At 39.6% G+C, this 25026-nt stretch overlaps 1 protein-coding gene across 1 annotated transcript in view; it reads right to left on the bottom strand.

Moving 5' to 3' along the window:
• The window catches only part of LOC114042653 (heparan-alpha-glucosaminide N-acetyltransferase-like), a 354161-nt gene that overhangs the window by 272567 nt on the left and 56568 nt on the right, over positions 1 to 25026 (bottom strand). The window lies entirely within an intron of this gene.

Below are 25026 nucleotides of genomic sequence, written 5' to 3'. Positions count from 1 at the left end.
AAATCACAAACCACATCTAAATACATAAAATGATGCGCCCCCTGAACATGTTTCTGTGTTCTCCATCAGCCTGCCCTAGAGGGAGGTCACTGCTCTGGGGAGGCAGCTGGTCTCTTCTGCAACTGGAATATCTGCTTGACAGATTTGGGGCACGGAAAGGGCAGGGGAAAACTGGACACTTGGACATAGATAGTCATCATATTTTAGTCACCTCCTTGGCGGCAGCAGAAAAGCACCTGCCACAGGCTGATAGATTTACAGTATGAAGGTTGAGCTCTGTTCTTGGCCTTCCTCTGCCAGTGGAATGAGGATGGAGTCTGAGAAATAAGTGTCTGGCATTAGAAGGGCAATGGAATGTATAAGTAGCCAATTTTCTTTGGGAGGAGGGGTAGAGGATGATGTAACCCACAAGGCCGACCTTCATAATAATATACAATGTCACTTCCTTTGGAAATAGCTGGCAGAGGAACCAGTGGTCAAAGGTTATGTTCTGAGCTTTAAGAGGACTCATCACTGACAAGTTCAGATGGAGAGGAAATGTGGCCATAATCAGGAGCCAAGAGTTGGTCAGCCCAACCATCTTCAAGACCAGAAGATCTTGTATGAGATACAGAAGACAGAATGGGCCTACTTGGGCAAAGAGACATGCCCCAACCTAAGAACAACAATGAGAATCAGGACCAGCCAATTAATCAGCAAATAAACATTTACTAAGTGCCTACCGTGTGCCAGGTGCTGTGCTACCTGCTGAGGCTATAAAGAAAGGTAAAAGCCAGCCCCTGTCCTCAAGGAACTCACAGTCTAACTGGGGAGACAATATGCAAACAACTGTATGGACAAGACGTAGAAAGGAGCCCCGAGACGAAAATGATACAGTAAATACAAATCACCTGCAGACCATGGTACTGTATACAACTTGCAGAGCTTAACTAGTCCTTCTCTTTCTCTTTAGGCAGGACTATTAACGAAGCACTGGAGAAGGAAACGGCAAACCAACACCAACATTGTTCCCCAGAAAATCTCATGGACGTTATGGTCCATGGGGTCATGAAGAGTTGGATATGACTGAACAACACACCAATATTGAACAATGATCTTCTACCTCTGCCTTCACATATACATGTACACACACACACACACACACACACACACACACACACACATCTATATGCATTCAAGTATAGGAGAAAGTGAAGGATAAGGAGAAAGACAACAAAGGGGAGAGGATGGAAGAAGAGGAGAAAAAGGAAGAAGAGAAGGTGAAAACAGAGAAGGGAGAGGGAAAAGAGAAGGAAGAGGAGTGGGAAAAAAAAGCAGGAGATAGAACAGTTTCTTTCATATTTTTACAGATCTCCAGGGAGAGAGACTGCACAATCTCCTTGATTCCTTTTGGATTGCAGTGTCTAATGGCATGCCTCTATCTAAGACAGAACGTAAAGTGCTAGGCAGCTAAGGGGCATGGTAGATAGTGTTGTGCTTGGAGTCAAGAAGACCAAAGCCCAAATCCTGCCTCACAAACTAACCAGTTGTGTGATCTCAGGCCTGAGGTTGAATCCTAATTTAGACTATCTGTGTGACACTGGGCAATTCATTTTACCTCTCTCAACCTCAGTTTCCTCTTCCATGAAAATGGTATAATAACAGGGCTGTTGTGAGGACTAGTTGAAATAACATGCAAAAGCATTTTGCAAACTTTAAAGCATTATATAAGTGATAGTTATTATTATTTAATTATTTATTAAAGAGAAGGAAAAAAAACATTGGTTAAATGCCTACTACGTGCCAGGAACTCTGCCATGTGATCTCATTTGGTCTTCATAATAATGTGGAAGGTAGGTGTTCTAATTATTCTCATTTTACAGTTGAGGAAACTGAGGCAGAGAGCGGCTCGGTGACATGTCAAGAATCACACAGCTAACAATAGTCTAAGGTTAAATTTGAACTCAGGTCACCAGGCTCAGTGCTCTGTCCATTATGCCACCTAGCTGCTGCTAAGCACTTATCATGCACAAGACACTCGATCAAATAGTTTATGGGATACAAAAACGAGTAAGATGCAATCTCTGCCTTCAAACGACTTACAGTCCTGCATAGTACAAAGAGAGCTAGGCATGTTAATAAAGAAAGGGAGGTTTGGGAGGACAAGTCAAAATGGGGGAGGAGAAAAAAGTGCGAGGGTACAATTGGCCCTACAACAACTCTCACAAAGATCTAAGACCATCAGACCGAATAGTGATTGGAAAATCACTCATAATGGAAAGGGAAGGGTAACAAGTAAGTGTCTATACAGACAAAAAAGAGATAGAACCTTACTTTCATCTGAATTGGATGAAGAAGGATAGAACCACACAGAGTTTAGTGTAGAAATATATTCAACTTAAGGAAACAGGAAGAAACATGGAGAGAGGAAAGGAGAGAATAAGAAGCAGGGTAGATTAGGGAGAAATTAGTCATAAGCAAAACAAACCTTAAATTCAGAGGATGGAGATTATGAAGGAAGTTTTGAAGGAAATTAAGGAGATTAAGAACCTATGGTTGAGTTCTGGGAGGAAAAGAGAAGGGAAGGAGAATGGATGATGATTACATTAAGCATAGAGCACTGGTATTGACTCATTACTGGTTTGCAGCCCTATTCTTATTTGTAAAGAAGGAGTTGGGAGCAAAGAAAGGAAAAAGTATAGGAGAATAAAAGAGAGAGAAATACATAATTATGATAACTGTGAATATGAATGGAACAAACTGACCTATAAAAGAGGATGGCAGAATGGTTTAGAAAGGAGCAATATGTTGTTTGCATGAAACATTCTTGAAACATAAAGATTCACACAGAGTTAAAATGAGGCACTCAAGTAAAATCTATTCTGCTGCAGCTGAACTCAAAAAAGAAGGGGCAACAAACAGGATCTCAGACAAGGCAACAACAAAAATAGACTTGACTAAAAGAGATAAACAGGAAACTACATTTTGCTGAAAGGTAATACGGTAAATTAATTAATATCAATACTTCATATATATGTACCCAGTGGTATAGCATCTAAAGGAATATAAAGGTATAGCATCACTAAAGGAAAAGAAATGGAAATGATTCCATTGATGTAAGTGAAAGTTTTTATGCTGGTTTTATGTTTATATCCATGAAAGCCTGTCAATAATTTTGTAGCTGTGACTGTGACTTTATGCACTACAGTATGAAGCAAAAGGGGTCTAACCAGTTGACCCATCTTCCTGTCCATTCAGAGGACCATAGAATGCTAGAGCTCACAGAGATCTTGCAAATTGTGCAGTCCAAGCCCCCCATTCTATAAAGGTTGACCACGAGAGAGGAGAAATGATTCATCTAAGGTCACAGAACTAAAGATCGAAAGGACCAGGGCTAGAACCTGTTTTCTGATTCCCAATACAGTACCCTATGATCATTAATAAATCAGACCAAGAAGATAAATGACTGCAGCCTGAGTAATGCAGCTGGGGGAATTCTGCCCTTTTTTGAAACAACTACCCATCCTCAAGCAGTCAGTGTATGAAGAAGGCTCAACTTTACTGGGACCTTAATCTTATAAGGGAAATGCTTTTTTTGGTAGCTCAGTCTAATGATGATACATTTCCATTCCCAAGATGTCTCTGCAGTGCAAAGCAGCAGGTGTTAGGAGCCGAGTTGGCATGAAATAGATTTCAGGCCCCTGTTCTCTGGAAGATACTTTTCCTCTTCATTGTTCACCCATGTCGCAATCCTACTGAGCTCCAGATGGAAACAACAAGTGGTTCACGGGTGACATAACCCAACGCCTGATATTGGGCCAGCAAGCAGAAACAGGGACAGGATGACATCCATCGAGTGGAAGAGCTCCAAGATTTACTTACACAACAACAATAGATAACTGCTGGGAGTGGATTTTTTGCTTTGGGGAAAAGTTAAGATAAATGAAGGCAAGTAGAACCATTCTTCCAAAGTCATAAAGAAGAGGCAAATGAGGGTCTATTTTACCCATAAACCTAGAGACTATGACTTTCCAGTTTTAAAATCTTCAGGCAATGAGTACCCATAGCTAACCCCATTCAGATTACTTTGAGATGAAGTCAGCAGCTCTGACCCCATCCGCTGTTGGAGAGCATCTGGCCCACAAGTCGGGCAAAGGACAGCAGCATCCAGACCTCAGGAAAAAAAATAACTGGTAAAAGAAAAACAGATTTGCTGGCATGTATCCTACTGGAGATACTTCCTCAAGATGATACTTGAAGAAAACAGCAGCAGGACAGGACCATGGTTCCCTGCAATACCAAAGAATAGCCCCAAGTCAAGCAACACATGTTCTCCACAAAAATAGAAAGGAGCTGGGATCAGAAGAAGGGAAAGGAGGAGCCAGGATGAAGCAAGGGCACATGGAGTGGCACAGGAGATTAAACCAAATGTGTCAACAGGAATCAGGCAATTGCCATATTGACGAATGGCCAAGGTGTATGGTAAGTGGTTAAACTTGTCTTTGAAACATGATAGTGCCAGTTTCACTTCTATGAAATACATGTAGGCATCCCTCGCTGGCTACCATACCCTAAGCATCTCCTTCTATTAGAATGTAAGCTCCTTAAGGACAAAGAGTGTATTCACTTTTGTATCCCTAGCACTTACCACAGTGGTTGGCATCTAATAAGTGTTTAATAAATGCTTTTTCATTCATTAATTTATTCATTCATCCTCATGTATGGTTTCTGTGGTGCTTTAAACTTGACCTTCTTGAGAAGCCTTTCTTGATCCCGTTGGATGCCATTATATTCCTCTAAATAAGTACTTCTTATTGGGTTTGTCTGTTTTCTATATGCTTATATATGTAAATATTGTCTCCCCGATAGAATGTAAGTTATCTAAGGGCAGGGACTATTTCATGTTTTGTCTTTGTTTCATGTTTTCCCAGCACCTGACCCCAGTGCCTGACACATAGTAGACGCCTAATGAGTGCTTTTTGATTGAATGACCCTCTTGGTCTGAGGTTAAAGGGAAGTTATTTCCTCTTGTGATAGAAGTCCTGCGTTTCCTTCTCCACTCTATTGCTGTATGTGCTTGTGGCTCAGAATGAATGTAAATAGCAACTGTTTGTGTTCTGGCCAGAAACTCTGAGGGTCTTCCCCTCCCCGACTGACTCTTTCCTGGAGGCAAAGTAGACCATTTTTTACCTCGATTCTTACCTAGCCTTTAATGGGCATTGCCTCAGACAAACTGAGCCCTGGGAAAGACCTTAGCTTAAAAAGGCCAAGGTCTCCCACTGCATCCAAGGCCATCTCCAGTCATCTTGACCTATGTCTTATCACTGGACTCCAATGACTCTGGAGGAGAGAGTAAGGATGGTAACTTTGCATAGCCCTGCCTCAATTAAATCCAATTTACCTGCAAATCAAGATATCATCTTCCTGATGCCGTTGGTTTTCTCTGAGAGCAAAGGATGAACAACAAAGCTACTGTGATCTGGAGAAGACGTTTTTTCTCTAAGCAATTGAAAGCCAGCCACTTGTCAAGCAAAAGAACCTAGACCAAAATTTAAACCCTGGGTGAAACCTTAGACGCAAATGGAAACTCAAGACAGGAGGAGGGCAAACTCAAGGGTTCTCTCCTTTTGGCAACCTTGTCTGAAGTCACAGCCTTCAAAATCACATCCTCTCCAAGCTAGAAGGAAAATAATCCAGTCTAACCTCTACCTGAGCAGTGACTCCCTTCTGCAAAAAACCTGACAACTAACCTCTCAGCCTCCAATGAAGATGAGCCCACTATTTCCAAAGACAGCCCATTTTGCCAGCTGTGGTTGTTGGGGAGTTTTTCCTGCCATCACACCTTAATCTGCCCTTCTTCAACTTTTACCCATGATTCGTAGTTCTGTCCTCTAGAGACAAGTAAAACAACTCTGATCCTGCTAACACATGAAAACACTGGAAAAAAACAGCTGTGAAATCACCCGAGCCTTCTCTCTTCTGAGCTGAAGGTCCCCACTCCCTTCAATGATCCTTATAAAGAAGGTCTCCATCTCCTTACCATCCCAGGTACCCTCCAGTATGCCAATGTTCTACTTTAAAATGCAACATCCGAAACTAACCACATTAATCCATATGTCATCTGACCAGAACAGGGTACACCAAGACCTGAATCCAAATCCAGCTTCAGACCATCTGTGTGACTTTGAGCAAATCATTTCACCTCAGTTTCCCCATCTGTAAAATAAGGATAGTAATAGCACATAACTTGCAGAGTTGTTTTGAGGATCAAATGAGATCATACTAGCACAGCCTCTGGCACATAGTAGGTGCTATATAAACAGCTAACTATTGTTATCATTACAATGGTTTGCATATGAAAACAACCTTGCTTACTCATTCCAGTAGGCTGCTATCTTTCATTGCTGCAAGCAGGAAGCTGCTGGCACCGGAGATACATTTCTATCTTCTGTCCTCACCATCTTCTAGCCTTCTAGGACAGCAAGTTGTCAAATTAGAGCCAACTTGTGACAGTTTTAGGCTATATACTCTTGTTCACCAGTAAACAGGCTGAACAATCCCCCTTCTCCTACCCCCACTCACAGCTACCACCAATCATTCTTGCCTGCCCAGCACAGCTGTCAAGGGTCAAGAGAACTTGTTTAGCTAATGCCCAGTTCTCAGGCTGATATCCCCACAGAGAAGGGAGGTGCCTGTCAGCCCCCAAATTTCCCCAGAATCTTTCCTGGCCCTTCTTATTACAGAAGACCCAGTTGTCTTTCTAAAGCATCCTTCCACCCTCCCAAAGAAAGGGGAAAATGGCTCCAATTTCCCCTTCCCACACACAAGCAATTGTTACATTATTGAGCTCCTATTAGAGATCTCTATTCCTTACTCTGTCCCCCAGGCCCACCTTTGACTGGAAGTGTGAACCATAGAAAATCCTCTGACTTTGATCTCCTAGAATCAGAAAGTGACCCCAGATCCTCCTAGAATCCAGGACCACTAGAAGGGCCTTAAAGATCACTTGTCCAAAGCCCCCTGTTTAAAGAAAACAGAGACCCACAGAGGGGAATTGATTTGCCTTTGATCATAAAACTAGTTAGTGACTGAACCAGGACTTGAACCCAGATCTCATGACCACCAGTGTATTACTATGAAACGTCCTGTTCTATTTGATTTATTATTAGGCTGTGTTAATGTTTCTGTTGATAGATTCTTTTCAAACAGAGAGTAGGAGGTCTGGTGAAGAGGGATATGGGAGGAGAGCTTTCCCAAGTCTATCTCATTATGATAACTTCTTTTCCCCCTTAAGTTTTGATTGAAAGGAGGAGTTGTGATGAAGATTTGGAAGATGGGGGCATCTTTTAGTCTTGGTTAAGGTTTTAGTATAGACTTCTTGGACTTTGAGAAAGCAATGGAAGAAGTACTTGCCCGCAGAGTCATAACTAGGGTAGAGTGATCTGGGCTGCTGAAATTTAGAGGGCACCAATTGGACTGTCCCAGGGCACACTTTGTCCTCATGGGTGTCCATACCCCTGATCCTCCAAATCTTTAGTATCATTCTCTAGGGTCTGTGTGCTTTCCATTGGTGGCTACACCCCAGGTGAATTTCCCTGTTCCGAGTTGTCCCCGTCCCTGTCCCCAACATATCCCAGGAACAGATATTGCCTAGTTATAACTCTGCTTGCCAGCTTAAGATGTTTGATAAGGCTAATGCCCTGGAGTGGCTCCTGCCATGACTGTAGGCTGCCTTGGGGGGTCCACTTCTCCCCTGAGCAAGGAGGTTGGTCTAGGGGAAAGAGAACAGGTCTTGGCTCCTCTGATGTCTTTGAGTTAATGATGTAGCTTCCCAATTGTGTGGAGTTTCCCTGTGGTCTTGCCTGGAATCCTGGCGGAGAGAAGCCTTCCTTTCCACTAATCTAAGCCAGCTGGGCTGCTGAAAGCTGGGTCACTGCATTAGTCAGTGCAAAGCTCAGCACCAGCTGGGAGGTGCTGCTCCCTTCATGTCCATTTTGGCTAGAGCTCAGCTGGCTATCACTCACCAGGCCTAAATGAAGCCCAGGCAAGAGTGAGGACATTGGCTTCGGAGACTACAGCCGGTTGGGTTACTGATTTGTGGCCCCACTAGATTCACTATCTCTAATACTTGCCTTCTGATACAGCATGTGCTGAACTACGTGTGGGGTGCAGCAGCGGACAGGGTAGTAGAGAGCTCAAACTGGCATCCCTGAAGAATAAAGACTGCAAATGATTTCTATTAATAAACAACAGAAACTTAACCTATCTTCCCACCTTTAGTTTCCTATTTTTTTCATCTGTCATTATCCAGTTGTTTTCAATTGTGTCTGACTCTTTGGGGTTTTCTTGGCAAAGATACTGGAGTGGTTTGCCTTTTCCTTCTCCAGATCATTTTATAGATGAGGAAACTGAGACAAACAGGGTTAAGTGACTGCCCAGGGTCAGACAGCTAGTAAGTATCTGAGGTCAGATGAGTTTTCCTGACGCCAGGCCTAGAACTCTATCCACTGCTCCACCTAGCTGCCCCCAATCTCCTACTACTCAAGTCAAATCAGCAAGTATTTATTAAAACTGACCATATGTCAGACACTGTGCTAAGCCCTGGAGATACAAAGAAAAGCAAAAAACACAGTCCCTTCTCCTAAAAAGCTCACATTCTCATGGTGGAGACAACATGCAAACAACTATGTATATACAGGATAAACATAGGATAAACCCCAGCCAAACTGTACCATTCGGCATCCCTTAAACAAAGTTCACACTTTTCCACTTTTGCTATTCTCTATGCTTAGAAATCATTGACACATGCCCTTCTTCCTCCATCTTCACTAGTTGAACTAATACCTGTCCTTTAAGATCCATGTAAGATGCTACTCCCTTCATGTAGTCTTTTAAAAAAGGTTTCACTTAATATTGAACATCAATACAACCACTTAAACTTGTTCAGTAAACATTTACAAATTAATTTCTCCGAATACAACGTAACATTTTTCTCTTTTCTTGTATCTATTACTGCTCAACCCCTCCCTGACAGTTGTTACTCTCCATTATAACAAATATATATAATCAGCAACCTTTACTAAAGGCATCATTGTTCCCCTACCTTGTGATTTCCCCCCCTTCCAAACTCCCAGATCATTTTGCTTGTGCTTCTGCAATGCACTTATCAGATCAGGCTTTGATTCATCATCACATATTCATTTGTTTTATTCCCTATCGTAAGCTGCTGAAAGGTAAGGACTTGGTCTTGTTCAGTGTCTAACACATGTTGGTCCCTTAATAAATACTCTATGAATTAAAATCACTTAACAAAAAAAGCATATGTTGCAATAATTTCCAAGCAATGTCTCAGAACAAATAACTGATTTTTGGCATTCAACAAAGTGATACCACACAATAATTTGATGTTATTGGGTCTCTCTGTGATACTTCACATGAATCACTCAAAGATTAAGTCACTCTAATACTTGAAGGGATCAGGGTCACCCTGGGATCTAACTCTAGGACCAGTCTACTCCAGGCAAAATCAATCTTATCTACCCTTTGCTTCACTGATAGGATTCAGGAGGAATCATTTCCTTCAGTTGGTCATACACATCACAGGCAGTTAAAAAACCAGCACACCTAGTCACTCACTAACCATTTAAGTGCTTGCTATGTGCCAGACACTATGGCAAGTAACAGTCCTTTTTTCAGAGTATACATTCTGATGTACACACAACGTGTAAACCAACCAAATTAAAGAGGGTGACAGATTTGAAAAGCATTTCATATCAACTATACATTTTTTAAGTGAAAAAAGAAACAATATAATCATAGGTATATGTGAGTGACACCTGAACTTGATCTAGGCACAAACACTATACTAAGTTCTTTTCTCCATCTTTAAGGGGTGAGACTTGAAATCCCCAAATGGGACTTCTAGGAAGATGGTAGAGTAAGCAGTCATAAGGGAGTCCCAATATTCCTCTCAAAAACAGTTATAGAAAATATTAAAAAGATATAAAACTACTAGAAATCTTCAAAGGAAAATTTCAAAAAAAAGACAGAAAAATTACATGAGAACTATTATATATTTAACAGAAATAGCAAGTTGTACATAATAGATTTGCAGTTTCATGTGCAATCATCTTTTTTTTAAAAAATATATACTATTTATGGAAATGTTTGTTTTATTCCATAAATTTAAAATACAATAAAATTCAAAAAAAACTTTCAAAAGGAATGAGCAATCCAAAGAAGAGCTCTGACACAATAATATGTATGTGTGTGTAGAGAGAGAGATAGAGACAGTGACACAGAGAGAGACAGACATAAGATAGATACAGAAATATAGCATGAGACAAGAAGCAAAAACACTAGAAGAAAAATGTATTGAAACAATTCTAATGGCAGCATCAAAGCTAGGATTTTCCAAAGACAAAATGAAATAGGTAATAAACACACTGAAGCTCATAACTTATAATCACATAAGAGGAAAAAATAATGAAAGGTTGTTCTATCATCCTTCTTGAATGAAGTTCAGGATCCCAAGGTTCAGTACAAAGAGGGGACAATCTTCCTTATGTGTTACTTATGTGTCATTTTGCCAGGGGGAAAAACCTGAGATGCACCAGGCCCTTAGTCATAGACCTTATGTCAGGAAGAAGAGGGGGGAAGGGAGGTTCTTCTCCTGCATCAAAGTTCCAGCTCTTGCTTCCAACATTCTCTAAGCAATAGCTTGGGAAGTAGAAGCAGCTGCTGAGATCATTAGTCCCAGCTCTGGAAGACTACTGACACAGATAAAGTACAAAATCTACACAACTGGGAGGTAAAGTACCACAAGACAGAATGCAACACAAGACAGGAACCAGAAGAGAAAGTAATGCAAGAAAAGGACAAATTAAAAATTTCCAATTAAACACCAAAACGGAAATTCTGAAAATCAAAGGAGAGATTCACAAAATTGAAGGTTAAAACAAAACAAAAAAAAACTGAACTAACAAATAAAACCAGGAGCTGTTTTTATGGGAAAAAAAAGACAAACCATTGGTTAATTTGATTGTTTTTAAAGAAAGAAAGAAGAAAATCAAATTACCAGTATCAAAAATGATAAGAGTGAATATAAATGAACCACCAATGAAAATCTAATTAAAGCAATTATTAAGAGTTATTTTTCCAATTATATGCCAATAAAACTGACAATCTAAGTGAAATGGATGAATATTTATAAAAAAGACAAGTTACTCAGATTAACAGAAGAGGAAGCATAATACTTAAATAACCTTATCTTAGAAAAAAGAAATTAAACAAGTCATACATGAGCTCCCTTAGGAAAAAACCTCAGGACAAGATGGATTTACAATTGAATCCTACCAAACATTTAAGGAACAATTAATCCCAATACCATATAAACTATTTGAAAAAAAAATAGGTAAAGAAGGATTCCTATCAAATTCCTTTTATGAGGCAAATATGGTTTTGATACCTAAACCAGGGAGAGCAAAAAAACAGAGGGAAAAAAACTACAGACCAATTTCCTTAATGAATATCAGTGCATTTTTTTTTTAAATAAAATGTTAGCAAGGAGATTACAGCAATTTATCACAAAGATCATACACTATGACCAGGTGGGATTTGTACCAGAAATGCAAAGTTGGTTCAATATTAGCAAAACTACAAGCTTAATTAACCATATCAAACAAAAACAACAAAAATCATGTGATTATTTCAATAGATGCATAAAAATCTTTTGATAAAATACAACACCCTTCTTATTACACACTAGAAGGCATAAGAATAAATAGATCCTCTCTTAAAATGATAAGTAGTATATATCTAGAACCAATTGCAAGCATTATCTGCATCAGGGATAAATTTGATGCCCTCTCAATAAAATTAGGGGTGAAGCAAAAATGTCCATTATCACGATTATTATTCAGTATTGTACCAGAAATTTTACGTATAGCAATAAGACAAGAAAAAGATATTGAAGTCATAAAAATAGGCAATAAGGAAACAAAACTATCACTCTTTGCAGAGGTATAATGGTTTACCTAGAGAACCAAAAAAAAAAACTAGTTGAAACAATGAATAACCCCAGCAAAGTTGTAGGATATAAAATAAGCCCACAGAAATCATTAGCATTTCTATATACTAACAAAACCCACTAGGAAGAAATAAACACAGAAATTTCATTTAAAATAACTGCAGATGATATAAAATACTAGGGAGTCTACCTGCCAAGAGAAACCAGGGACTAAATGAACACAATCACAAAACATATTTCACACAAACAAAGATACGTCTAAACAATTGGAGAAATATTATTTGCTCATGGGGGGGGGGGGGACTGAGCCAATACAATAAAAATTACAATTCTACCTGAGTTAGTTTACTTATTCAGTGCCAGACCAAACTACCAAAAATTATTTTATAGAGCTAGAAAAAAATAACAAAATTCATCTGAAAGGTTATGAATATCAAGGGAATCAATGGGAAAAAATGTAAAGGAAGGTGACCTAGCAGCACCAAATTTCAAACTATATTATAAAGCAGTAATCATGAAAATAATCAGGTACTGCTTAGGAAATAGAATGGTACATCAATGGAATAGATTAGATACACAATACACAGTAGTAAATGACTATAGTAATCCAGTATGTGATAAACCAAGATTCAGGCTTTTGGGGTAAGAACTCACCATTTAACAAAAATTGTTCAGAAAACTGGAAAGCAGTTTGGAAGAAGTTGGTAAAAAAATAAAATTGTTTTCCTCAAGAACAGAATGGTAAACATGGAAGCAGGAAAACAACCCAGAAAATTAAGAATTATCAAGCTTTTTGAAAACTATGAAGGAAAGAATCTAACCATAACATGTCAACAAATCATGCCAGAAAATTTCCCAGAAATATTGAAAAAATATGGAACAGAAAAAGGTAGCTAGAATCAAAAGGACACTAACATGAAAGAACAGCAACTTTAACTCCTCCAGACACATTATTGTCAACCTTCAAGACCATAATAAAATAATCTTACAAGTAGCCACAAAGTGAGCCTGTGTGCATATACAAATGTGCAATTAGAAATGAAGGCAGCTAGAATATAGAAAGCTGAAGGCAGCTTTGATATATCAAAAGAATGGAAACTATAGGATTTGATCACCAAATCAGCTTCCTAGGGAAAAAAAACAACTAAGCATTGTTTACCAAAAAAAAAAACAAAAAAAAACAAAAAAAAATGATGAATACTTAAAAATTAAGCCAATGGACCAATTCCCAAAGAAAAGGCCAAAGCTTAGAGCAGCTTGTGATTGGTAATATCATCAAGAGCACCCAAGAATGTTAAATGATTGCAGCCTGGAAAGAACAAAGGGAAAGAGCCTCTGTAACAGATCTGGGCCATCAAGCTAAGTGCTTTAATCAATAGATACTTTACAACTGTGATTAAACTAGTCACTCTTCCAATGCAATCACCATAGGGGAATAAAAACAACAACCACCATAGTATTGTTTTTCATTAACTGCTGAATGATACAGTTGGACTTAGGGAAGGAAAATGGAGTGGGGAGAGCCTTTTTGGATAATATAGAGGGTTTTCTACCAAGAGCTCAAGAAGATTTTTAATGCTTCCCTCCCTTAGAGCCAAGACTGCTCACAAGCAGATGCCCTTGCTTTAGCAAGAACAAAGAACTGTTAGAAATATGGCAGCTCATTCTAAATACTGTCAGCATTAAATTCATTTCAATTCGACAAAAATTTCTGAAGTCCTATCATGTTCAAGATACTGTGCTCAGCAATGAGTATGCAAAAACAAAAACAAAACCATTTCTGGCCTCAAGGATTTCTGCTGAATAAAATACATGTCATCAAATAAGCAAACTGGAATTCTACACAAAGTGATTACTACTACCAAATAGGGCAATTAACAAATATCTTCATGTAAAAGATGGTGTCTAAGCTACACTTCAAAAGAAGCTAGATGTTCTCAGAGGTGGAGGTGAGAATGTAGTGAATTCCAGACATGGGAACTAGTCTATATGAAGGTATAGACAGAAAATCAACTGTCATGACCTGGGAGCAGCCAGCAGGAGAGTTTAGCTGGGAGTGTATAAAAAAGAGTAATATTATATAAGACGACGAAGGTAATCTTATACAACAGTAAGTGGGAACCAGTTTTAAATGCCAAGCTAAGAACTACGTATTTTATTCTAGAGGCAATGGGGAGCCAATGAAGATTTTCGAGGAGCAGAGTGGCATGGTCAGAATGATGTTTTAGGAATATCGTTAGGCAGTTGAATAGAGGATCGATTAGGGAAGGGAGATATTAAAAGCAGGGATCCCAATGAAAAGGCTATTGCTATAGGACAGGTGTGAGATAAGGACGTAAAATAGGGTAGGGACTGTATAACTTGAGAAAAGAAAGTGGATACAAGAGGAATTACAGAGGTACAATCAATAAAATATGGCAGCTGGTGGTATACGACGGGGTGAGGAAAGGGGAAATTTGGGTAATGGAAAAGGATTGTGGTTCCTTCAACAAAAATACGGAAGTTTGAAGAAGGGCTCTGGAAGAGGAGACACAGAGAACTGCCATGAGGTTCATTTGCGATAACGACATGAGGACTAATGAATTGAATACTCTCAATACCCCCTGACAATATCTTGAGAAAAGAGAGAGTTGAAGACTTTTTACAATAGCCTTGATTCATCTCTCTTTTAGTCTAACAAACTGTCCCAGGTAAATCAGACCTGAGAGCCAATCAGATATGAAATTACAGCTGATGGCCCAGGAGAAGAAACTTTTTTGAACCACACCATCATCTTCCAAGCTCATTGTGGGAGGAGGGGCAGGGAGTGGAATAAGAGGGAAGAAAAAGAGTTTCCCTTGGGCTTAAGTCAAGATAGTTACAGAAACCTGGGTATGCTGGTCCATACCACTCTGTTGATATCTCCATTTTATCCTGTATCTATCTCATCTGTACATAATTGTTTTCATGTTGTCTCCCCCATTAGGATGTGAGGCCCTTAAAAGTACTGAGCATCTTTTGCCATTCTTTGTACCTCTAGTGCTTAAGATAGTGTCTAGCATATAGTGGATGCTTAATTAAAGCTTATTGACTGACTGAGTTCGGGCCTTATATATAGAGCTGCATCCAAAGGAAAATGGATAATGGGAATTTCCCTTACTGGGGCCATTCTAGCTGAAGAAAGAATCATGTTTCCTGACAAATATTAATCTTTGGGATTCAGGAATAAGAAATCAGAATTCTTGGAAATTCTTAGGAATTACCTAAATCACAAATTATTCTTTATTCTTCATAGCATTTATTTATGTGTTTTTAAATAATAATGAGTGACCATAATACTAAACAATGGATCAAATATCTGTGATAGTTATACTAAAAGTTTCAGAGGTTTTCCATTTTTAAAATGATATAATAATAAATTCATGGTTTATTATAATTATGAACCAATATTTTATGACAATGATTTAAAACATGACTAGCAATAAGCTGACTAAGTTCTCTTATCTTTCTTAAACTACTTTGAACATTCTTCATACTCTTTATTCATTATTATGGATCTCTAAAGAAATTTGCTTAATACATAAGAAATATTGAGTTTAGCAGTATTTACAAAGAACTGTAGTTTATAGTGAATATTCAAACAGTGGAGAAGCCAAATGTACATTATTGGATAGTATACAAATAGCCTAGCATTTAGAACTCCTAGCAAGGTTAACAATATTACATAGAATCACATGTCAAAATGGTCAATCTAAGGACTTATTTTGCTTCCAAAGGTTATTATTTCTTGCAACACCACTCATGGGATTTTTATGAAGTGTACTATGCATATGAATTTATTGATATTCATTTTATTTGCAAGAATGACTCACCATCCACAGCAGGCAGGGCCATGAACACACACTTAGAACATAGCTATAGTTACAAAACAGTGTGACCACTTCCCTCCTACCTCTTTTCCCTGAAATGTCAACCTTAACCTTCAACTCCAAGGGTCACCATTTTCTGCTCTTGCTTTCAAGTGAACATCAGTGCATTCCTATGAACGTTCCATAATGTCTCTATGATTATTTTTAACCTTAAATTCTTTAAGAAGAATTCTAATTCTCCTCCCCAATTTCTCAACTGACTTTTCTCAGGATTCTGGATTTGGAAAAACATAAATTTCCCAAGAAATGCCAGGAAGGAATTTCACATGGAAACAGTAGGTATAATATAATACAAAGAGCTACCACTAATGTCTTACTCCAATTTCTGATCAAGAGGTGAACTACCAATTTCTGGTAGTTCCTCCTATTAGTTCTAATTCTTACCTACAACATCACTAATGTGAAAATATGTTTAATAGGAATGCATATGTATAGCCTGTATCAGATTGTGCGACATCTTGGGGAGGGAGGTGGGAAGGGAGAGGGAGAAAAATTTAAAACTCAAAAGCTTATGGAAGTGATTGATGATAATACAAAATAAACTAATTAAAAATTTTTTAAAAAGAGATGAAAGTTGCACCCCACCACAGTTTTCTCAACTGTAAAATAATAGGAGCTACCTCTCAGGATTATTTTGAGGATCAAACAAGGTAACATTTTGTAGTGTGCTTTCCAAACCTTAACTTGCTAGTGATATTGATGACGCTGATGATTTTCTGGAAAGTTCCATGAAGCCAAAAAGATTGCAAGCACAGGACCAGCAGTGGCCTAACTCTGTCATCCAAGGAACATCCTTTCATAGTCCACAGGTGTTCATTGCCAGAAAGTCAGGCCAAGAGGACCACCTACTAAGGGTTAGAGAATTGTTGCCTGTATCAGTGAATGATGAAATGACACACCCTGGAAACATCAAAATGCTGAAATAAGGGATCAGTCCAATTCTTCCAGACTTCATCGCCACCCAGATTTTACTCAGGACAGTCATTCATCAAACATTTATTGCTTGTTGTTTTCAGTTGTTTCAGTCATGTCTGGCTCTTCATGACCCCATTTGGGACTTCCTTGGCAGAGATGCTGGAAGGGTTTGCCATTTCCTTCTCCAGCTCATTTTACAGATGAGGGAACTGAGGCAAACAGGGTTAAGTAATTTGCCCAGGGTTACTATCTACTGTGCCACCTATCTGCCCCATTAAGTGTTTACTATATGCCAAAATAAAAACAAAACAGGCAGTTGCTTTCAAGGAGCTAATTTTCTAGGGGAATCATTGAATAATGGATAGAGCACTGGACCTAGAGTCGGAAAGATCTGGGTTCGAAACCTACCTCAAACATTTACTTGCTGGAGACCCTGACTAAATGAATGACTTAATCTCTCTACACCTCAGTTTCCCCCTTTGTAAAAAGAAAGAGTTAGCCTCTAAGACCCCTTCTTGGCTTTAACTTATGATCTTACATATGATCCTGGACTATAACAGTTGGGCCAAGTGAGTCTGAAAAATTTTCAATTTGAGACAGACAATAATGACATGGAGAGGCCATCAATCAGCAAACATTTACTATGTGCAGGCACTGTGCCTTTATCACTCAGTCATGTCTGACTCTTCATGAGTCCATTCAGGTTTTTCTTTGCAAAGATTTGCCATTTCCTTCTCCAGCTCATTTTGCAGATGAGAAAACTGAGGTAGAGTTAAGTGACTTGCCCAGGGTCACACAGCTAGTAAATGTCTGAGTCCACATTTGAACTCAGAAAGATGAGTCTTCCTAATTCCAGGCCCATCACTATCCACTGTACCACTTAACTGCCAAGATACTGTGCCTACATACTGTACCTAGATACTAGCAATATAGGGGCAGCTAGGTGGCGCAGTGGATAGAGCACCAGCTCTGAAGTCAGGAGGACCTGAGTTCAAATCCAGCCTCAGACCAAACACTTGACGCTTACTAGCTGTGTGACCCTGGGCAAGTCACTTAACGCCAACAGCAAAAAAAAAAAAAAAAAGTAATAGATACTAACAATAGAAAGACAAAATAAAACAGTCCCTGCTACAAACTCCCTCAAGAAGTTTATATTTTGTCACTTTGCAATGAAAAAATAAGACAACAAGACAAGCACATAAATCCGGAAACTATTTGCATTATCATGAGATTTCAGAGCTGAAAGAGATTTTAGCAAACCCCTAGTCCAGCCCCCTTATTTTATAAATAAAGAAACTGAGGCACAAAGGGGTATAGCAATTTACCCAAGTATGCACCTGTAGCAAGTCACAGAACTGGGATTTGAACCAGGAGTTTGGGACTCTCAAACTCTGAATCCAGAGTTTTTCCCATTATTCCAAGCTGGTAATATCCTGCATTTCCATCTTCTGAAGATCTCAGTTCTTTGGGGGAGGAGCAGCTGAACCAATCGATAAGTGCTAGGAATGGGTCACACTTGACCGAGAAAGCTAATTTCCCTTTGCCTAGTACTCAATAATGTGACAGGAGGTGGCTCTGTCTTTTCGCTGTGTTACTGTCACCTGGTGGAGGCTTGGGAAGCCCTCCCCCTACTCCTCTAGGGCTCCTGTCCAAAGCAGCGCAGCCTGAGGCACTCTGGGAGCTTGGGTTGACCCCTGGCAAGTAGGCAGCACACTGGGTAGTGTCAGACACACAGTGATGCCATCCCCCCTAAAGCCTACTAATGTTAAAGTTAGTACCTTTCACACTGAGACTAGCTTAGACAGGAATAATTCCTTTATGGCAAGGCATTAAAATTCATTCTCATATCCGTACTAATGCTCCACTGTCATTTCTAAAAAGCATTTGCCGATATTAATAACAGATGCTCCTAAGGACCCCAACAAGCTAATCTCTCATGTATCCTGTCATTTACTCGAGCTTTAAAGCTGGCCACTTTTAATGGAGTATTTTTTTTCTAAATGCTACTCAACCTAGAGAACGCACTGGCCGTTGAATTATCCTGCCTTCCCACTTCTCATCCCCATCTCAGTCTCTCTTCTCATTCATTTTCCAGATGCACACACTTCAAGCCAGAGTTCTAGTGATGGCAGCAGTCACTTACATCTCTGTGGCACTAAGCACTTTACATGGAGTAATCCTCTAGATCCTCACAACAACTCTGTGGCAGGGACCAAAAAAAAAATAGTATTTTTCCCATTTTACAGATTAGGAAACTGAGGCTCAGAAGGGATAAGTGATTGGTCCAAGGTTGTACAGCTTGTAAGTTGTGCAAGCAGGACTCAAACCTGGGCCTTCCATGTCTATTTCCAGTTCTCTTTTTACCACACATCTCATGGTAATACCTCTGCGAAGAAGGGATGTGACCTGGTTTCTTCCAGCATGAGGTGTTTCCTATGTTCTCCCCAACAAGACATGAACAGTCATTCCCTTGTCTGTGTCACTGCCCTGCTCAGGAATCTTCACTGGCTCCCTATTCAACCTCTAGGATAAAATCCCAATAAACTCCCCAATCTGGCACTTAAAGCCTTTCACAATTCACAATCTACCTTCTCAGACTTATTCCCATCAGCCCCTAGACTTTCTATCGCTCAGCCAAACTGGCCTCCTTGTGTTTCACAAATACAGAATTCCAGCTCCTACCTTTAGCATTTCCAACAGGCTGTTGTCCTGGTCTGGAAAGCACTCCCTCCTCACCTCTGCCCAGAGGTGTTGTGAGGCTCAAATGAGGTAACAGATGCAAAGCACTTTGCAAACCTTAAAGTGCTATATAAATGCCAGGTGTTACTGTTGTTGTTGTTGTTACTATCATTAATCCTAGAGTCACCAGGCCTCCAATCTGATGCTGACTTCATTCGCTGAGCCTACTCCTGAACTCCTACTGAGCTCAAACAACGTTCATAGAGTACTACAGTCAGTGACTAAACATTTATTAAGCACCTACTATGTGCTGAGCACTATGTAGTGGTAAATGTTTAACAACCAACTCTCCAGGAAAAAAAAATGTTGGTGTGCAGACTTTAAGTTTAATCTACATTGCTTATACTTTTTTAGTCTAGACAATCAGCAAAACAATAAATCAAGCCCAGATTCGTAATGATCTGAAATTTAAATGTTCACACTGAAAATTTAACAATTGGCTCTCCAAACTATTTGGAGCTGGCTCTAGCATAACTCTGCCTCTACCTTTTAGAATCTTGAGTTTTTTTCAATCTCAGCTCAGATACTTTCTCTGATTCCCCTAACTATGAGTACTCTCTCTCCTCAAATTATCTTGTATATATTTACTGAATAAATAGGATTATAGTTTTAGAAGTCATCTACCATCCCACACATTTTACAGACAAGGAAACTGAGCCCCATAGAAAAATGATTTACCCAGAGTCACACAGCTAATAAGTAGCTGAGGTGGGATCTGAACCCAGGCATTCCTGACTCCAAGTCAAACATTCTATCTATACCCTTCTGCTTCTCACTGTTACATTCCCCAAGTAGAATGCATGCTCCTTGAGAGCTAAATACTGTTTTTCATTTTTTTTTATCTTTGGATTTTCAAAGCCTGTAACAGTGCTTAGCAAATGCTCCCTGAATTGAATTATGTTCATGAAAATACTAGGAATAAAGCTGAGTAGTGCCAACCTCCTAGTTAAAATTCTCTTTACCTGAGTCAGAGAAGGCACCAGGGAAATGGAAGCTAGAGTTGATCTTTTCCGGTAATCTTTAGGTTCCACAGACTTATGCAGTTTCATGGATAGCATGAGGTTGCTTCCTCTTCCTAAATTATTTATGTAATCTACTCTCCTGCCATTCTCAAAGACAGGTAACTAGTTCTAATTTAAAAGTTGCAGGTCCAAATCTAGACCTTCATAAAAAGACAGGGTTCACCTGATCAGGGAAACTATGTAAGCCAATCCAAATCAGCAAATGCATATGGGACATCCGCAGTTGAATGGATACAGGAAAGGATACAAAGATGACAAGGATAAGGTCCTTGCCCTCATGGGGCTTACAGTCAAGTAGTAAGAATAAGACGTATGCTCAAATACAAGACAAGATATGGAGCCATGAGACAGGGATGACCAAGTGTTTCTAGGGTTCAGAGTAGGGACAGATTAGTTTGGGGGTGGGGGAGTGGAAGGAGATATCAGGAAAGGTTCTACATGCATTATCTCCATGTCACACATGAGAACATTGAGGCTTAGGGAGGTTTGTGACATAATAATAAAAGCTTACATTTTTATAGCATTTTATACTAAAATGTTTATAGCTACCTCATGAATCAAAAGCAGTTTGGCAGTTTATCTCTAGTGAATAGAGAGCAGGTTCTAAAACCAGGAAGACCTGGGTTCAAGTCCTATCTCTGACATGTATGAGCTGTATAACCTGGGAAAGTCAGCGCTCTAGGCACTCTTTTCTATTATAAGGTATAGAGAAGTTGTTAACCTTCATTATTAGAGGAAGTTTCCTTATCTGGAGTCCTCTCTACCTATATAATCACAGGTCCCATGCCTAGTCCTATGCAAGGTGTCTAGGATTTTAATAGGGGAGAGATGGAGGTTGGGGAGAAAATCTAGAGATTCATAGATCCTCTATTTCCAGCAGGAAGGAACTTTAGAGATTATCTAGTTTAGGAGTTCTTAACATCGTTGTGTCATTGATCCCTATGACAATATGGTGAAGCCAATGGACCCCCCCCAGAACAATATTTTTAAATGCATAAAATAGATAGAATTACAAAAGAAGTCAATTATCTTGAAATGCAGCTATCAAAATATTTTATTTTTTGAAATTTCATGGACCTCAGGTCATGACAATCCTTAATAGTCCAACCTCTGAATTTTACAGATGAGGCATGTGAGGCTCAAAGAATGAATGAATGAGCATTTATGAAGTGCTTACAAAATCCAAAGCACTGTGCCTTGGAAAATCACTATAGCCCATGATCTCAAGGAGTTCACATTTTAATAGGAATTCTGAGCACAGCCCAACATGAATGAGTTCCTGTTAGTTTTATTTAGATACTATGAGAGGAAACACTCATAAATCATTCAACACAAAAAAGAGATTTTCTTAACCATCCAGGAGAAGGAGATTTGAAAAGGATGAGCATTGAGAACCTTTGTAGCTGATTCAGCTGAAGGAAGCTCCCTTGCCTGAGTTACCCACTGTGATACATTAACCAAGCATAAGGGTACCCCAAGCTCCTTTTGACTGCTTTGCACTCAGGAACCTAGTCCCTTGAGCCAACCAAGGCTCAGGGATGGTCTCAATGACTTTTAAGGAAAAATCTGCCCAACTTGCATGTAGGGAAGGGTTAGGATCATGCTCCTACCACAGAGAGACAAGACACATAGCAGGGCTCAGCTTCAGGTGGATTGCAGCCCAAAGTGAAGGGACTTGCTCAATATCACACAGGTAATAGGTAGTAGTACCAGTATTGGAATTCAGGTGGTTGGAACAGGGGAAGGAGCACAAAAGTGCTGCAAACCATGGGAAATGGCATAAGCAAAAGTGTGAGGCAGATTAAGGGCATGAATGAATTCAGGCCCAAATGAGATAGCATATGTAAAGTGCTTTACAGACCTTAAAGGGCTAATATAAACGCTAGCTATTATTGCTAGCTATCTGTAAGGAATCCATTTTAGTTGCAACTTGGGGTATGTGAAGGGTTGTTATGGGAAAACTTGTTTTTTCTAGCTGGGTAATTCATAACAAATAGAGCAAGAATTACAAGGAAGGGAGGGAAATGGAGGAACAGAGGGAGATGGAGGAAGAAAAGAGAGAAAGCAGGAAGGAAAGAAGGAAGGAGAGAAGGAAAGAAGGAAGGGAGGGAGGAAAGAAAGAAGGAAAAAAGGAAGGAAAGGAGGGAAGGAGGAACAGGAGGGAAGAAAAGGGGAAGAAGGGAGAGAGAAATAGATAGAAGATAAGAAAGAAAAATAATATGTGTTTCCTCAGAAAACAATTATTCCCTTAGAAGAATTTCATCCTGAGAGGAGTCCAAAGTACCTCTCAGATCTAGCACTCGCCCCACCCTTCACTGCAGATGCAGAGGCTATGAGTGTGCGACCTTGTACACAATATCAGATTTTTAATGTGTTGTCTAGTGTTGTTGAACTTCAGTTTTTCTTTTTTATTCTTTGTTGTGAATGATGGCTCTCCGGGAGGAAAAATATTGAGAAATAAAGGTGATATAAAAACAAAAAAAATCAGTAATAAAAAAAAACTGATGCTTTCCCTTCTCTTCAGAGGCAAGTCAAAGATCAGTCTCTTGGCCCCATCTCTCAGAGAAAGAAACTCTTGGAACAGTCTCCATTTGTCTGTGGTACTTATCATACATAGCAATATGGGCATAGCTTTAAGCAAGAGAAATCGTAGGGACAGATTTTGGCTTCATTTAAGGAAGAACTTTCCAACAAATTAGAGCTATCCAAAAGTGTTATGGGCTGCCATGGGAGTACTGAATTCCTCATCACTAGAACAGCACCTGTGGCTCTAAGAAACTGTACCATGTGCAGTGGCCACACCCCAGTAAAACCTTCTAGGCAGACAGGCTAACCCAGGTTAAAGGTGACCAACAGACATCAAACTCATCAGTGAGTTAGCTCTATGTCTACCCCAAGCATGTGAAGACTTCCCCCTCCTCAGAATGGGTAGATGATAACAATTTGTTCCAAAGGCCATGAAGGTGGTAGAAACAAGCATTGCGGTCAATGAACTTGGTCAAACATCAAAGACACTCAGGTCATCGACTGCATCCTGGGCCACTGGCAGTCATCCTGACTTTCTTCTTGCCACTGGACTTCAATGACTCAGGAAGAGAAAGTGAGGCAGATGACTTTGTGCAACTCTGCCTCACTTAAATCCATTTCACCCACAAGCCAAGATATCACCAGTGATGGTCGTTGGCCCTCTTCAAATTGAAAGACCAACAACAACTTCAACAACAATAACGATAGCTAACATTTTGTGGAGCATCTTAAGGTTTACAAAACACTTTACATGTAACAAGTGATTTGATTCTCCCAGCACTCTGAGGTTTTAACCCTAACTCCATTTTACAAATGAGGAAATTGAATTTGAGAAAGGTCAAGTGACTTGCCAAGAGTCAGACAGCTATTAAGTGTCTAAAGCAGGCCTTGAAATCGGGTCTTTCAAACTCCATGTCCAACACTCTATCTACTACACCAAGACGCCTCCCAGACTTATGCTAGATAATCACTTTTTGGGGGGAAGTGGGTGTTTATTTTTGTTGTTTTGAGGCAACCAGGATTAAGTGACTCACCTGGGGTCACACAGCTAGTAAGTGTCAGAGGCTGAATTTGAACACAGGCCCTCCTTACTCCAGGGCCAGTGTTCTATCCACTGCCCTACCTAGCACCCCCTAGATAATCATTTGCTGATGTATTTTCAGTCCATTTGGGTTGTGCTAGATGGCCTCAAATTCCTTGCAGCTTTGAGATTCTGTGGGTCTGTAACTAAAATCATAGACTCATAGAACATAAGATCTCAAAGTCACTTTAACTCAACCCTCTAAAATAAGGAATGGGAGAGCTATAGAGCAGGGTGATTTTCAGTGTGAATATTTACATTTCAGAAATTATTAAGTGCTATAAATCAGGGATGATTTATTGGCTGATTGTCTACTAGACTTAAGAAAGTGTTGGAGAAAATATTAATGATATAAATTAAACTTTAAAATGTGTTGAGTATACTTCCCACTCCCCAGCCAGTTGTTAAACATTTACCAGCATACCACTGTCCACAGCTATAAAATGACCTACCCAAGGTCACTCAGCTAGCTAGTGGGACTAAAAAGAATGAAGCCAAGGCAAGCATTCTTTTTATTACACCCTACAGCCTCTTGCATCTTAGTTATTTGTATAAATGTCTTACTTTCCCTATTGAGATGCATTTTCTCTTCCTGGAAGGAAGGGACTGCATTTTAGTTATCTGTCTAAAATTTCTTAAAAGTAGCCCTATGTTCTCTTACCATGTATCTAACATATAAAGAGAGAGAAGGAAGGGAAAAAAGAAAGGGGGAAGAAAGGAAGAAAAAAGAAAGAGATATACAGGAAAAAAGAAAAGAAAAGGGGGGAAAAGAGGAAGGAAAGAAGGAAGGAAGGAAGGAAGGAAGGAAGGAAGGAAGGAAGGAAGGAA

This window comes from Vombatus ursinus, unplaced genomic scaffold, assembly GCF_900497805.2.
Source record: "Vombatus ursinus unplaced genomic scaffold, bare-nosed wombat genome assembly UNPS02000749.1, whole genome shotgun sequence".
NCBI lineage: Eukaryota > Metazoa > Chordata > Mammalia > Diprotodontia > Vombatidae > Vombatus > Vombatus ursinus.
The sequence above is the reverse complement of the archived record's forward strand: the minus strand, read 5'-3'. Positions and strand labels throughout refer to the sequence as shown.